This window comes from Hemiscyllium ocellatum, chromosome 41, assembly GCF_020745735.1.
Source record: "Hemiscyllium ocellatum isolate sHemOce1 chromosome 41, sHemOce1.pat.X.cur, whole genome shotgun sequence".
Classification (NCBI taxonomy): domain Eukaryota; kingdom Metazoa; phylum Chordata; class Chondrichthyes; order Orectolobiformes; family Hemiscylliidae; genus Hemiscyllium; species Hemiscyllium ocellatum.
Window position 1 is genome coordinate 5,103,985 of NC_083441.1, and position 15,594 is coordinate 5,119,578.

A 15,594-nucleotide genomic window follows, 5' to 3' on the forward strand; every position below is an offset into this window, starting at 1 on the left:
TTGCAGTTGGTGCTCTTGTGTATTGATAGGCATTATATGTATTGAATGTACATGTCATATGTTGCTGATTACAATTCTGAAGTGTCCTTATTTTGAACATAAATTATGACTTTTTTACATATAATGCAATTTTTTAAAAAACAAGGAAACTTGGTTAAAATATGCAAGACCTTTATCAGACTTCCTTGGAATATTGTGAACAGTTCTGGATCTGTTATGTGAGGAAAGATAGATTATCATCTCAGACAGTGTTCATTCGACTGATAGCAGGTATGAAGGAGCTGTATCATGAGGAAATGCTGAGTAGGTTGGTCCTGTATTTGTTGGAATTGAAAAGAGTGAGATCAGATCTTAAATAAACTCTCAAGATTCTGAGGGAATTTGAACTGAATTCAATGCGCTTCTCCTTGTGGGTGAGTCAACGACAGAAGGCATGATCTCAGAATCAGGGCTCTCACAGTTCAGTCAGAGGTAAGGGCGAATTTCTTCTCTCAGAAGACCGTTAAAGTTGGGACATTGAATATATTTAAGGATCAGATTTTAAATCAGAAAGCAACCGAGGGTTATGATGAAAGGGCAGTAAAGTTGGAAGGTGAGCTATTGGATCAGTCACATTGATGGACAGAAAGCCTGCTGCTGCTTCTATGTTTTATGACCTATAACTTCAATAAATATGAACAATTTGTAAATTTCATTGATGTGACCCTGAAACATATGATTCATGATTGACTTCACAGTTTTATCGAACTTTTATTTACAATATTTGGCTCCTTCTTTGTTGTTTATTGGAGTTTTTTGTGTTTCATGAAGTGAGATAATCACTTTTACATTCAACGATCTCCCAGCATTGGAAGCAACAGAGAAAATAGTAACAACATGCATTGAGAGATTCATGAATCCCAGCTATGGCAAATTGAAGTATTAAGAGTTTCAAATGTTTTCAGAAAATGTAAAAATGTATATGCCATTGTTGGATAGAAATATGTCTTTGTAATTTAACCCTCACATTAGAAATTGTTATCCTTCACAGATTGACAATGTGAAATTTAAAATATCAAACTTAGTTTGTGAAACATTCAAGGAATTATGTTTGTTGTGCAATTCAAATCATGACATTTTATTTAGATGATTTATCACCTCCTCTGATTGTTCATATTTCGGTTGAGGTTTATCTTGATTCGGTTGGACTTGTTTAATTGACTAGACAATGGTTTTCCAATGGCCAATGTTCTAAAATATTATTACGCTTCATGTTGAAATGAAAACATTGGACAAATGGTCTACAATAGCAATCCTGAAGTTGATAATGCTAACGATACATTTACTTAGAGTTCGAAGCTAAGGTTTGCCCATTTTCTTGCCTTTCTTTCAGTTAATTTAGTGGCGATTGTGATCCTTAATCGAGGAAACTGTGGCCTCTCCAAATGCATTACCCGTTACCTGATGGCGATGTCAGCAGCAGATTTACTACTAGTCATTATTAACATCATACTGAATCGAATTAATAACATTTATTTCCCTCCGACATTCCTATTCATCACCCCTGTGTGTGCTGTGAGAGTTGTCTTGTCGATTGCAGCTCTCGACTGCTCTGTTTGGTACACAGTAGCTTTCACATTTGATCGATTTGTGGCCATTTGTTGCCAGAAGCTAAAACCAAGATATTGTACTGAGAAAACTGCAACTGCGGTGATAGCAATAGTGGCGGTCATCAGCTGTTTGAGGTCTACTGTCTGGTACTTTCTGTATGTTCCAGCAATTATCATTGACAATGTCCCATGGTTTTGTGTTGATAGACCAGACTATTATACATCGTCTTTCTGGGCAGCATGGGAGTGGATCGACAGTATACTAACACCATTACTTCCCATTTTCTTGATTATGGTGTTCAATGGTCTGACTGTCAAGAATATTATAAGAGCCAATCAACTGCGAAGGGGATTCCAATGTCATGGAAGCGGAAAGGGTAATTTCGATCCAGAGATGGAGAATCGAAAGAAATCAATTATTTTGCTTTTTGCCTTGTCTGCTAATTTTATACTTTTGTGGATGACGTATGTTACACATTCACTGAACTGGCAAGTCATCAATTATAATTATTCAGACAAAACCATTAGTGGTCCAGTATATGTTGCTCAGCAATTAGGATTCATGCTCCGTCTTTTGAGCTCGTGCACCAATACCTGCATTTATGCACTAACACAGACTAAATTCCGAACGGAGTTGCAAAACGGGATAAAGTATCCTTTTAATCTCATTATTACATTGTTTAAATAAAAGCACAGAATTGATCTGCCGTGGGAAATGCACTTCAACGACTGCACAGTACTTTCAGTTCAGAAGTCATCCTATCACATCACGGTAAAATTTTGGCCCTGCAGAATGTTGTTGAAATGTGTGACTGCCGTTTCTTCAAGCAATCGAATGGTAATCTGTTTTCATTTCATGAACGTCTTCTCTGCTTCCCGCTGTCCTTTACGTTCTCAAAGACATTGCAATTTCAACCCTCATTTGCATTATGTAGTACTTGACCGTGACCATTATTTGTTGCTTTGTCCTTTCTTCAGTGGTCTTTTCACAGCGAGTTTCCTGAACTTTCCTTTCTGCCTCACAGCAGTACTTTGTTATTTTATCTGAAGCTTGAAACTGTTTACAACACCAATGGTTGAGACTAGATTCTTCTCAATATACTTCAAATGGTTTCCTGTAACAAATTGTGTTAACTTTCCCTCTGCAGGTGAATATTAATGCTTTATTAGGAATTCCACTTTGCTTTGCTTTTTTAAAACAAATTCTTTTCTCTTAAATGAACAAAATAGCCTAACCTTCTATTACACATGATATTTCCATGCCACGTCTGGTTTATAAGGCATGGACTAATTGGAATTATTTTGCTGACTCGTTAGCATACCTCACCAAAATGCCATGGTTTTTCGCTTTTAAGTTTGCTACAATGTGTTGCTGGGAAAGATTCCTTGTCTGTATTTAAGGCTGAGATATTGAGATTCTTGATGAACATGGGAATCAAGGATGAGCAGGACAACATAGGAATGTGAAAGTGAGGAGTGTCTGTTCAGTCATGATCTTATTAAATGGTGGAGCTACCTCGTAGTGAGAAATTGCCTACTCATGCTCCATTTCTTTGGATTCTGGGTTTGTCAGCTCTTCTGCCTCGTTGTTTTATATATAAAAATGAGTTTCCTCCACATTTCTGTGGTTAGAACGGTCATCCATTGTTTTCTTTTAACAACGGGCTCAACTTTATTCCTACATGCAGAAAAAGGGTATGGATGGATGCTTTTAATTTTTTTAAAAATTCATTCATGGTAGACGGGAGTCACTCGCTTATTAACATTTAACCTGAACATTGAGATCATGATCGTGAGCTTAATCCCACCTGTTGTAGGTTAAGGTAAATTGGATTTTCAGTCAACAGCACTGCAGGAACCAAGGGATATTTCCCAGTTATGATGTTGAGTGCTTTGGAAGCGATCTTCCAAGTGATGGCGTTCTTATTTATCCACTGCCCTAGTCTTTTGACATGCAATTGGTTGTTGGTTTGGAAGGTACTGTCGAAGGATCATTCGTGGATTTCTGCATTGTATCTTGGAGATGATTCAAACTGCTGCTGTGGAGTGTCACTGGAGCCAATCAATCGAATCTAATGTTCTGCTTGGTGCCAAGTTTTTAAGTGTTCTTGGGCATGCACCCATCCAGGAACATTTTGCAGTAAAATAGCATACCCAATTCTAGAAATGGACAAAATTTCAAATAAATTGAATCAACGAAAGTGAAGGAATAACCATGAATATTCGATGCATTTTGACGGTTCCCATAACGTTGTGGATTTTGTAGTTCTTAATACTGTCCTAAAGAGGAACAAGAAAGTCCAACCAACGATCACATTTACTTTTGGCATATTCCTGCGTCTGTGTGTGTGTGTGTGTCGAGGCAGAGTATGAGGAGGGATGCTGGTTAGATAAGTATGTGGAAGGGGAGATTTGCAGTATCTCTTATCAGGAATATACTCACACAAACAGCAATATGTTGAAATTATAGTTTTTTTCAACTGTTTTGTTTTTGTTACATCAGAAGTATTACAATGAACCTCTTTGTAAAACACTAACGGATGCAAAGAGATCGACAGTTCTGAACAAGTTTCTTTAGCTCATTTGTTCCAACCCCACATCTAATTACTCTCATCCCATTTTCCAGCTAATAGGGAGAGACAAAAGACGGTGAGGTAGAAGAAAAGCTGGGAGAGCTGCTGGGAATGGGACACTGCAGGAAAGGTGCAGAACTAAACAAAGTTACCAACAGCACTTGACAGAATCCCAGGATGTCTCAGTGTTGGACAGACATGTAATGACTTACCAGTGTTGTCACTGGATTAATAGTGGAGACGAGGCAGCCAATTTTCGTACGATCAGCTCCCAATGTTAGCAACTATCGTAGGGCTAGTCTAGTCGACGGATAGTCATTGGTTACAGAGCACTGCAGGTGGGCATCTTGAAGTCCTATTCCAAGAAATAATAGCGTTTATGGAGGTTTAGTACCTGGTAGAGATACACCAAAGGGAAATGGTAAAAGGCTGAATTGAAAAATCAAGTTGGTTATCTGTAACCTGCCAAGCAAAGGGGAGCTGGAATCTGACTCAGTTGTGACACACAGTGTTTGAAGTAAGTTGGCAATTGAAAAGGAAAGTCACAGCTGACGCTTTGGGAAATCAGAGGCGATGATGCAGTCATAATCTCCCAGCCTGTTTGAAAGATCCAAATGAATCATTCTCTGCAGAATTGGAGTGAATTTAAAAATACACAGTTGCATCTTTCACTTATGCCAATCATGGCCTCAAAAAGCAACAAGCCATTCGTCATCATGAACAAAACATTGCTGTCATTATAAAGTTGGTATTAATCTTTCTAGGTCTGTATAGACAATGGGGTACATGAAACTAGACTTCTTCACTTAAGGATAGGGGCACTGCCATTGCATATCCAGAGCCCTCAGTAGGTAACTTGTTACTGTTCTGCCTTTGAGAACAACCGAGTTGGAGAGAATCAACTGGTGACTAATCTATCCTCAGGGATACAAGAACAAAATAAAAGCCTGGAAGAGGACACAACCTTGATCATTTTGGACAGTCGATTGATCTGTTGATTATTTGGCTCTAACGCAGTCCTCAATGGCCATGTGGCATTACTCAATGTGTCAGATTTTAAAAAAAGCTTCATTGTTCAACACTAAAGACTGAAAAATATCCAGCATCTCATTGTGTGGTCGGATGTTCAATATACAGGGTTGCTATAGTTGAATGTCCAAATATCAGTTCCTCATACTGTAGATAGCACATGACTAAAGCCAGTACACAGGCTGCTCACTGAGCAGTGTCCACTTATCTCTTGCCCAACTGTCACTCACTTAACATTGTAGATGTTGTAAACGTTATATTATTGTACACAATACACGGGCTGCACGAATCTGAGTCCAAATATCAGTTGTCCTACACATTGCACATTGTATTGATGTAGACGGTAGACACATGCGCACTGTTAAATGTCCACATATAGGTCCACGTGGTCATGTTATTTGAGATGGTATTCCCACTTCCAATTGTTCTCTTTACATTGGACAGTATTCCCACTTCCACATGTTACCTGTTATTTTAGACAATATTCCCAACTTAAAATCTTCCTTGAAATTTAAGAGTATTCCCATTTCTTGATGTTGCCTTTATTTTAGACTATACTCCAAATATCAGTAAGTCCTGTATTCCTGTGTTAGACAGTATTCACACTTCTACTATTTTGCACAGTATTCCCACTTCCATGCGTTATTTTGTGGAGAATTGCAACTTCCAGATGTCTCTGTTACTGTGGAGGTATTGAAACTTTCACGTTTTCCTTTTTAATATTCGCAGGTATTCCCACTTCCATGTGTGCCTGATCTTTTAGGATGTATTCCCACATATTCGTAATGCATTCTTCCTGTTGTTTTTGGGAGTATACCAAGCACCTCACGTTCTTTTCATTTCATATGGTGTTCTGACATCGATATTTTCCTTTTATTCAATACAGTTAACCCCGTTCCACACATTCACATATCGTGCAATATGATCTTCCATATGTCCCAGTTATTTTAGACAATACGACCAGTTCAACACATTCCTTGCATTTTAACTAATATTTCCACTTCGATATGTTTCCTTCTATTTGAGATAGTGTTCCCACTTGCACACGACCATATTATTTTCGGCAATATTCCATTCTTGATACATCCCTGCAATTTGGGACAGTATTGCCACTTCCATATGTTCCTTACGAGTTTATGCAGTATTCGCATTTCCATATATTCCCTGTCATTTTGGACGGTATTTCCACTTCGTCATGCTCCTGTGCTCTTTGACTCTGTCAGACAGAGATTTCTAAGTAGAATCTTGAGACCTGTTGCAGCAGCATCAGTCCTCCTGATTCTGAGCTTCTTACCCATGCAGCATCGAAGAAGATAATGGTGACAGATTTCAGGTCGCCACCCTTTCTATGAAGTACTGGACATTTACACATCCCATAATACAATTCAACATTCCATTCGGTACTTCCTAACTGCCACCTCACTGTTATTAACCTCGACAGATATTTACGAGCTGCATCATACTGAGCGGGTGTTGTCTGTTACTTTGTGAAGCTGTGATTGCTTATTTTCTCAAGGTCATAGTGACTCCGAAATGTTTTGCAATTTACAATGGTATCTGTCATCCCAGTTATCTTTTCCTGAGGTTAACTGTTTATACCACTCATTGCTCTCGTTCTATTCTTAGTGTTGTTATAGACCAGGCCAGATTCATAAAGGCAATTCAAGAAAGTAGGTCAGACCCTAATGTTGCTCACGCTTTTAAGCAGGTGTAAAGTGAGCATTCCAGGAGAGAATACTAGTGTTACGAGAATACTAGAGAATTCCTAGTGTTAGGTAAGGGGTAAATGTAGGGGTACGGGTGGGTTTCGCTTCGGCGGGTCGGTGTGGACTTGTTGGGCCGAAGGGCCTGTTTCCACACTGTAAATCTAATCTAATCAGAATCAGCTGGTCAATCCCCTTACTGACGATCAAAAGATAATTTATTTAAAAGATTACTGAAAGTAACAGAAAGAACAGAAAACAGAACGCCAAATAATGTATCCTAATTAAATGATGCTATTCCAGATACCTGCACCAATCCACATAAACACCCCTTGGCACAGAAGATAAAATCAAACATGCTCTTCCAGAATAGAAGTCAAAAGGATCAGCATGGACCTGCATTCTGGGACCAGCAGCCTTTCTTCACACTACTGCTAAAATCAAACCAAACCAAATCAGAGCGAGCTGAGCTGTGAGAACTGGTCACTCCCCTTCCATTGTACAGGTGTTTTTTTAACTGGAAAATCTTCTGGCTGATGCAGTATCTGTAAGCTATAAACAACTTGGCCTTTCACTCTTCAGATTTTTCAGTGTCTGTCATTTGCAACCACTCTGAAAAATAAATGGAAAGGGCAGCATACATCATTAAAGGAACAGATTCGTCACACCCTCCCCACTTAAAAAAATGAACCATCAATATCCAAGGATTCCATTGTTTTAAAACCCTTTATAATTTGTTGGCTCTTTAGCACACATACCTATTACATTGGCTATAAACATGCAGACATGCACAACTACATTCGGTTTCAGTCTGTTGTACTCCTGCCACCGAATGTCTCTATTTCCCATTATAGTCTTGACCATGCGTTGGCAATCATGTTTTCTTGTCCTACCACAAGCGAAAGACTCAAGTTGAATAGCTGTAACAATAAGCTCCATCTAAACAGTCTCCCAAATTTCAATGGATTATGATCAGTGCCTATGATTGTCTCAGATGCATCACAGGTAACATAAACATTGATATGTTATCATGCCAATACCAAGCTCAAAGACTGCTTCTCAAAATTCGAGTCTTTCTGCTGATGAATGTTTAATTCCATATAGAAATGCCTGACAGGTCTTTCTATCTTCTCCCCATCTTCTTGCAACAGCACAGCACCGACAACCAGATCATTTGCATCGATAGCCATCTTGACTGGTTTTGCATAATCGGTGTGGAGAATGCCAGGGCACAGCTTAACACAGCCATCAGCGTCTCAAATGCCTTCTGGCAGTTCACTGTCCACTGAAATCTTTTGCTTTTCTTTAGCAACTCAGTGAGTGAAGCAGCCACATTGGTAAAATTTGGTACAAACTTACCATAAACTCCAGTGTGCTTTTTGCCGATGTTATGTGAAACTGCCCAATTTTCTTTGTTGTTGCATCCTATGGGGGTATTTTTCCGAGTCCAATACATGGTCCAGGAAGGCGACTTGGGTTTTGACAAATTCACTTTTAACCAGGTTTTTAACCAAGCCCCCCTTCCAAAGTAGATTAAACATATCTGATAAGTGTTGTAAATGTTCCTCCCATGTGTGGAAACGACACAGTTGAGTACTGTAACAATGACCATATTGGTTAGTCTCTGAAATGTGGCTGGTGCATTTTTCCTATGAAATTTCACGACTTTAAACTGATACAATCCATTCGGTGTTGTGAAAACCGAAGTTGCCTTCACTCTTTCTGACAAAGGTGTCTGCCAGTATTATCTGACGAATTCCAACTTAGTCAGATAAGTTGCTTGGCACGCCTTCTCAACACAGTCTTCCAAATACAGATTCGGATATACATAATTTTTTTTTTGAAACTGCATTGATTGTATGACAGTTCACACATAACCATTGAGTCCCATCTGATTTTGGCAGAATTACTGTGGCTGAGATCCAGTCGCTGTTTCTCATTTCAAATATGTCATCTTTTAAACCTGTGTGAACTTTAGAGGGTTACACCGATAAGGATGTTGCTTAATTGGAATAGTGTCTCCGATATGTACATCATGCATAATTAAGTTAGTAAGTCCAAGCTTATCTCCACTTATCGCCCGATGTAAGAGTAATCACTCCTTCAGTTCATTTAGACTTTCCTCTGGAAGGAAGCACAGTAAATTATACAATTTCTTTCAACCTCCTCATTGTCCAATTTAAGTTGAGGAATGCGCAACTCAAAATTCTTTGAGGGAAATTGAGGACTATGAGTGCAAGGGCTCATGGTCAAGAGTGCAGTGCTGGAAAGGCAGAGCAGGTCAGGCAGCATTCAAGGAGCAGGAAAATCGACGTTTAGGGCTTAAACTGCTGAATGTTTCCTGATGAAGGGCTTACGCCTGAAAAGTCAATTCTCCTACATCTCTGATGCTGCCTGAGTGCTGTGTTTTTTTCAGCATGACAATCAAGACTCAGAATGCTCGGAACTTAGTTCTTCCCATTATGTTGTAATCAATAACACATTCTCCTCTTGCTTTCGTTCCCTGTCGAAATACCTTTTGAGCCTTTTCACATGACACACTCTGTGAAATTTCTCTTTCTGTGTGGAGTCCCTATCAAGTAGTAAACCGCATTCAATTTCCTTTCGACTTGGCAAAGTCGATTTAGCTTTGCTTTTAAAGGTTCAGGTATCACTGGAAGTAACAGTAATACCTTATCCCCGAAAGCAAAAGCACGAACGTTTGGTCTCTTGTCTGCTTCTTCTTTTATTGTATGCTATGATACCTTTAAATGCCATCTCGCTAACTCTCTAGCTCCAGTTAATCGTTCTCTAAAAACTTACACATAGTCTAGGTATGTGGATTCTGAATTCCCACTTACCAATGTCTCCTTAAACAAGTTTAACAGTCCTCTCACTACATGCCCAAAAATGCATTCAAATGGACTGGATTTGGACAATTCATTTGAAACATCTTTGATCGCAAAAAAGCACAAACAGAATTCCCTTCTCCGAATCATCTTGATTGTCTTGAGTATACGCCCTCAACGTGGTCTTTAGTGTCAGATGCCACCTTTCTAACACTCGCTGCGATTTGATGGTGCTCAGTAGATTTGAATTGTTTAATTCCTAAGCTGCCATAACTTCCTTCAATAATGTTGATGTGAATTTTGACCTGTGAACTGATTGTATCTCTGTCAGTACTCCGTATCTATTCAAATAAAATTGAGTAATTCCTCCACATCCTTTTTTCTTGTGGCATTGCGTAATGGAACGGCCTCTGGATTCTCGTCCATACATCCATTATTGCTAACAATAACTAATTCCCACTTTTTATTTGTTGTTTCATTCCTTAGCTGTCATAATTTCCTTCAAGAACGTTGATGTGAATTTTGACCTGTGAATTGATTGTATCTCTGTCAGTAATCCATACCTATTAAAATAAAATTGAGTAATTCCTCCACATCCTGTGGTATTGCGTAATGGAACGGCCTCTGGATTGTCGTCCATACATACATTTTGCTAACAACAACTAATTCCCACATTTTATTTGAAGTATGAGATCTACGCAATCAATTGTGACACTTGTAAAAGGTTCCTCAAAAGCAGGAATAGGTATTAATTGTGCATGTTTTATTAACATATGACATGTCTGGCAAAATTCAATACATACTTGTGCAGTCCAGAAATGTAAAAATGTTCCTGTATTTTAGTTTGTATTTTCCTCACTCATAATGATGCCCAAGTTTGTGCGCCACTTGCAACACCCCCTTACTACATCCCACTGGCAATACGATTTGATGAACTTCTATCGATTTTTCATTTGTCTGAATATGTCATGGTCTCCAATACCTCATTAAGACGTAATTTTTTCAGTTCAAAACATTCGGAGATATACTTAGATCCATTTTCTGTGTATTTGTTGTGATACAATTGTTTCAAGTTTCATCATTCTGCTGTAACTCAGATAATGTGAGCCAAAGATGTCTGCACTGTCATATATCTGCTACTGCTTTGCCTCCACCATCTGATCAAATAGGGCCTCTGCCAATTCCACTTCGACTTTCTTACCTGTACTCTTTGATCTCTCCTGTTTTGTGACCTCGTTACCACACAGTCCAGGGTATGTGTGGTAACAGTTCAGTTGCCTGAGTTTCTGCTTGCTTTTTAACCACAGTAGGAAGCACTCCTCCTGGTGAATCAGCTATTTAGTTATCAAGGACAGCTTTCTTTTCTGGATTTGAGAGTTTTCCCAATACTCCCACCACGAATTCTCCACTCTTCTCTGGACACTCAAACCTCACTTTAAATAATCAAGCGCTTTTTATCTCATTGCTAATTCCTGTTACCAGTAACTTTTCTGGGAACCTTTCTTAGAAGTACATATCTTCCCATGTTCCAGCATCACAGACTGAGAGGATGCTGTGTCTCTTAATATTTTAACCTCTTTACCTGTTGCGAATAAAATTGACCTTCGCAGTTATATGGTTTAAGAAGATCTGGCACTTCCTCCTCAATCAAACTCCGACTAGCTTGTATATCGTGGGTGCAGCTTTTTAGCCTCCACTATACTTTCTGTTACCACTCCAACAAAATTCACTGGCTTATCCTTTTTTTCCTATATCTGGCTCCCCAGTGCTTCTTAGAACCCACTGACACTGATTTCATGTGGCCTACTTTGTTTCAGTGAAAACACCTGAGCTTTTTAACATCTCTGTTCCTTTCAAGGGTTTCTTTTTTATCCTGTGGCAGGTTATCCTTATGACACTCACTGAGATCCAGCTTTGTCTTTCCACGTGAGGATTTCTTTTCTCCTTCATGGATTAAAATTGATTCTTGAAGAAAACTTCGCTTTGAGAAGCCAATTATAATCATCTGCCATTTCAGCTGCTAAACTTGGCGTTTTAATTCTCTGCTCTTCTGCCCGAGGTCTCACTACTTCAAGAAGGGAATTTTTGAACTCCTGTCTAAGTGGCAATTTCTGAAGTTCAAACTCTATTTTTCTCTATCTCTCTTCTCTCTCTTTCGTGTTGCTCTGCTTATAAACGTATTTTTTTTAACATCTAACTCAATCTGCTTCATTTTCAATTGACTTGCAGCCATCTCTAAAGGTTCTGATGGTGTTTCCAACAAATGTAAATGCTGAGCTATTGCTGAAATTACCTCTCCTTTCCTCACGGAAGTAGACAGCTCCAATTCCAGCATGTCTGCTAATTCCAGCAGCCTTAATCACCTTTTGCAATGCCTCCAACGTCACTTCTTCCAGCCCCAGAAAACCCTTGGTGCCTTTAAGCACCACTGCTATCCCAAGTACTGTTTAAGACAAGCAAAACCACCCGGACCAAAAGAACCTAACACTTACCATTCGCCCCCTTTGAGTGCAACAACGCAAATCCTCAACTTGGAACGACAACCAAACGCCGAAAAATAAAACGCAATCTCTTATGGATCAGGCCAAATCCGTCAAAACATTGCAGAAAGGTAGCCCAGGCATGAATATGCCGGTTGTATTAAGCAGGTGAAAAGTGGGCATTGCAGGAGAGAATCAGCTGGCCAAACCAATTGGTTATAAACAAAATAGAATTTATTTTCACGATTACCACATGAAACTCAAAGAGTAGAAAACAGAATACCGAATAATTTATCCTATCCGAAAATGCAACAGACTACCCCAAAATAATAATGTTGTTCCAGATACTTGCAACAATCTACATAAACACTACTTGGGACAAAAGGTAAAATCAAACAAGTGCTGAAAGATATAAGTCAGAGACAGGTCAGCATGGACTTGCTTCTGGGTCCAGCAACCTTTCTTCACACTGCTGGTTAAAAAAAAACAAACCAGAAAAAAGCTGAAAGGGGAATAATGACCATTCCCCTTTCATTGCACAAGGGTTTTTGTTTTCCCAAACTTAGAAGTTTCCACCTGAGGCAGTATCTGACAGCTTTCAACAAATTGGTGGTAAAATCTTTCAGTCCTCCGATTTTTCGATGTCTGTCATTTACAACTTCACTGAAAAAAAGCTAAGGACAGCACAACTTGATACAGGAGCAGCTTCGTCATTGTTTAGACACCATTCGCCATTAACCTTTCAGTCCTTGCTATTTACACCATTTGCCATTCAATCCCACCAGTCATTGGTTGGAGATTTCTCTCGGCTATATTTCATTAGTTGTCTCAACGCCTTCTGCGAAATTGCTCAACATTAGTTTGTTCGTCGCACTCATAATTTCTGCATACCAACACGTATAATTTGTAACTCCTTAAAAAGCCTTTGAAATATGGTGAGACCAGACTCTTCCTTTTGTTCTTTACTAAATAACAATATCTTTCTCCCCACTAATCTCTGTACGAGGCACTTCATTATCGCATTTGTTTGTCATGCGCATGAGGGCCAGGATGCAAACTGAGTAAACTCCTGCTTCAGGTAACAATTCTCTTTAGCCATGGACAAGTCCAAAAGACTATTCCCACTTCCATATGTTTCCTGTTACTTCAAACAGAATGATTACTTCCACATGACCGCCCCCCCTCCCCATTTCGAAAAATCCATTGTTCCGCATGCCCTGCAATTCAGGGTAGTATTCACAGTGAAATCGGTACGATGTTCCTGACTATTCAATGAGTTCATCAGCTTTCCCTGTTAATTCTCTTGCATTGAAGAGAATTCAGCTTCTTGTTTTAGTCTTACCTTGTTCTCTGTTTTGTTCCTGCCTGCTGGGCTGGCTGACTCGCACCCTTTCTGAAACGCTCCAGTGTCAGATTGTTGTTTTTCCACACTATCTCCCTCTGTCCCGTTCCTCCACATTACTAACTTAAATCCTCCAGACCATCTCTAGTAATTGTCCTGTCAGTATATTAGTCTCCTTCCAATTCAGGTGCAATCCATGTTTCTAGTACAGGACACTTCTCTCCCTGAAGCAATTCCTATGATCCAAAAATGTGAACCCTTCTCCCAAGCTCCTCAGCTACGCACTTATTTACTCTATATTCCTATTCCTACCCTCACTATTTCTTAGCACCGAGAGGAATCCACAATTTACTACCCTGAGGACTGTCTTTATAAATTCCTGATGAACTTCCTGTAGTCTCCCTTCATAATCCTATCCTTTCCTCTGCATTTATCGTTGGTTCCAAAGTGTAAAATCAACCAGCATAGTGTCTAATTGACTTTACGGTGTTACACCTGTATCCTTTCACAATCCACTGCATGTCATTCTGGCAACAATTGAGGAACAATCACAACTTATGAAGTAAAACTCAACAGGTTAACATCCTTAAATTTTGCCCACTTCTCCAATTATTTGCCAACCTATCAGTACAACTAAAAAACAGAGACCGGGAGGTCATTGATATTTGCAGCTAGTGTCCACAACGTTAATATGATCTTGTGAGCTTGAACTCTGAACTGTAAATTCAATTGTTGTTCTCGCCACTGATAAGAAAACTCTATAATGAAGTAGGAAGTCACAGGACCTCAGATTATGGTTCAAACACTTTATTTGAAATCAGGAGCTTTTGGAGTCGTGCTCCCTCGTGTGAGTGTAAGCAGAAGATAGTAGGTGACTGGACCACATTGAGGAACAGGTGATTGGAATTCTATGGTAGAAAGCGTAAAGAGGCATTTAGATGGACACATACATAGGGATAAAATGGAGGCGTATAGGGCATTTGCAGGCAGATTGGAGCAATTTGTAACTGCAGCATGGTCTGCACAGCAATGACGGACAGCAGGACCTGTTTCTATGCTGTACTCCATTATGGTCTTTGCAGCAGTTTCGCCACGCAGAGAAACCGGATATGCTCCGCCTTTTTTTTTTCTTTGGAGCAAAGAAGATTGCAAGGGATACCTCACCCTCCTGTTAGGAAGTAGACTTTTGCTCACGGCGGACAGTCTGGACCTCACACCCTGTGCTCAGAGTGCAAAGGAAATTATGCACCACACTGAGATGGAGTAAGAGACAAAAAGTACTCTGCTTGCTTGACAACCGTTAAAAGTGATCCATTTACTTCAATTGTTATCCGAGCTATTCAAAAAACTGATGGCCATTTTGAGCAGGCTTGGCTTGCATCATGTGGTGATTTAAGTATTGACTGGACCGAACGTATATAAAGAATTTCCCTGTTACAAATACAACGTATCGTTAGGAGAGGCCGGTAGGCGTTCTCCATGAAGTTATTGGAACTCAAGAACAAGGGAAAAGACAGTACGAAGCCCCCTCAGAACTTATGCTCTGGCTACGTTCGTATGGTATCCACTCAGCAACAAATATTTGACAGAATAATTCATCTTCAGCGCGAACTCTCTGCGTCATCCTGCAGCACTGATTCTTTTTATTATCCTGTCAAGTCACCCTTAGCACGAATTCGCTGACGGGCAGCACTTCCTCAGCACGGATCGTCCAACAATGTGGCTAGGCCGCATCACAGATCTGTGAAAGTCTCCCTCAGCATTAATTCTCTAACACCGTGGCACCACATGAGAACTAATTCGCCATCGGGCAGTGATCTCACGCCATTAACCCTCAAACACTATGGCGCTCTCTCAATACAGATCCTTTCGAAGTGAAGCATACCCTGAGTATTCAACGCTCAGAGTCCGTCTGCACCAACCCTCAGATGGTGCAGCATTCCTTCAGCACTGACCATCTGATAATGCGACGTTCCGTCAGCATAGTGGGCGGCACGGTGGCACAGTGGTTAGCACTGCTGCCTCCCAGCGTCAGAGACCTGCATTCAAT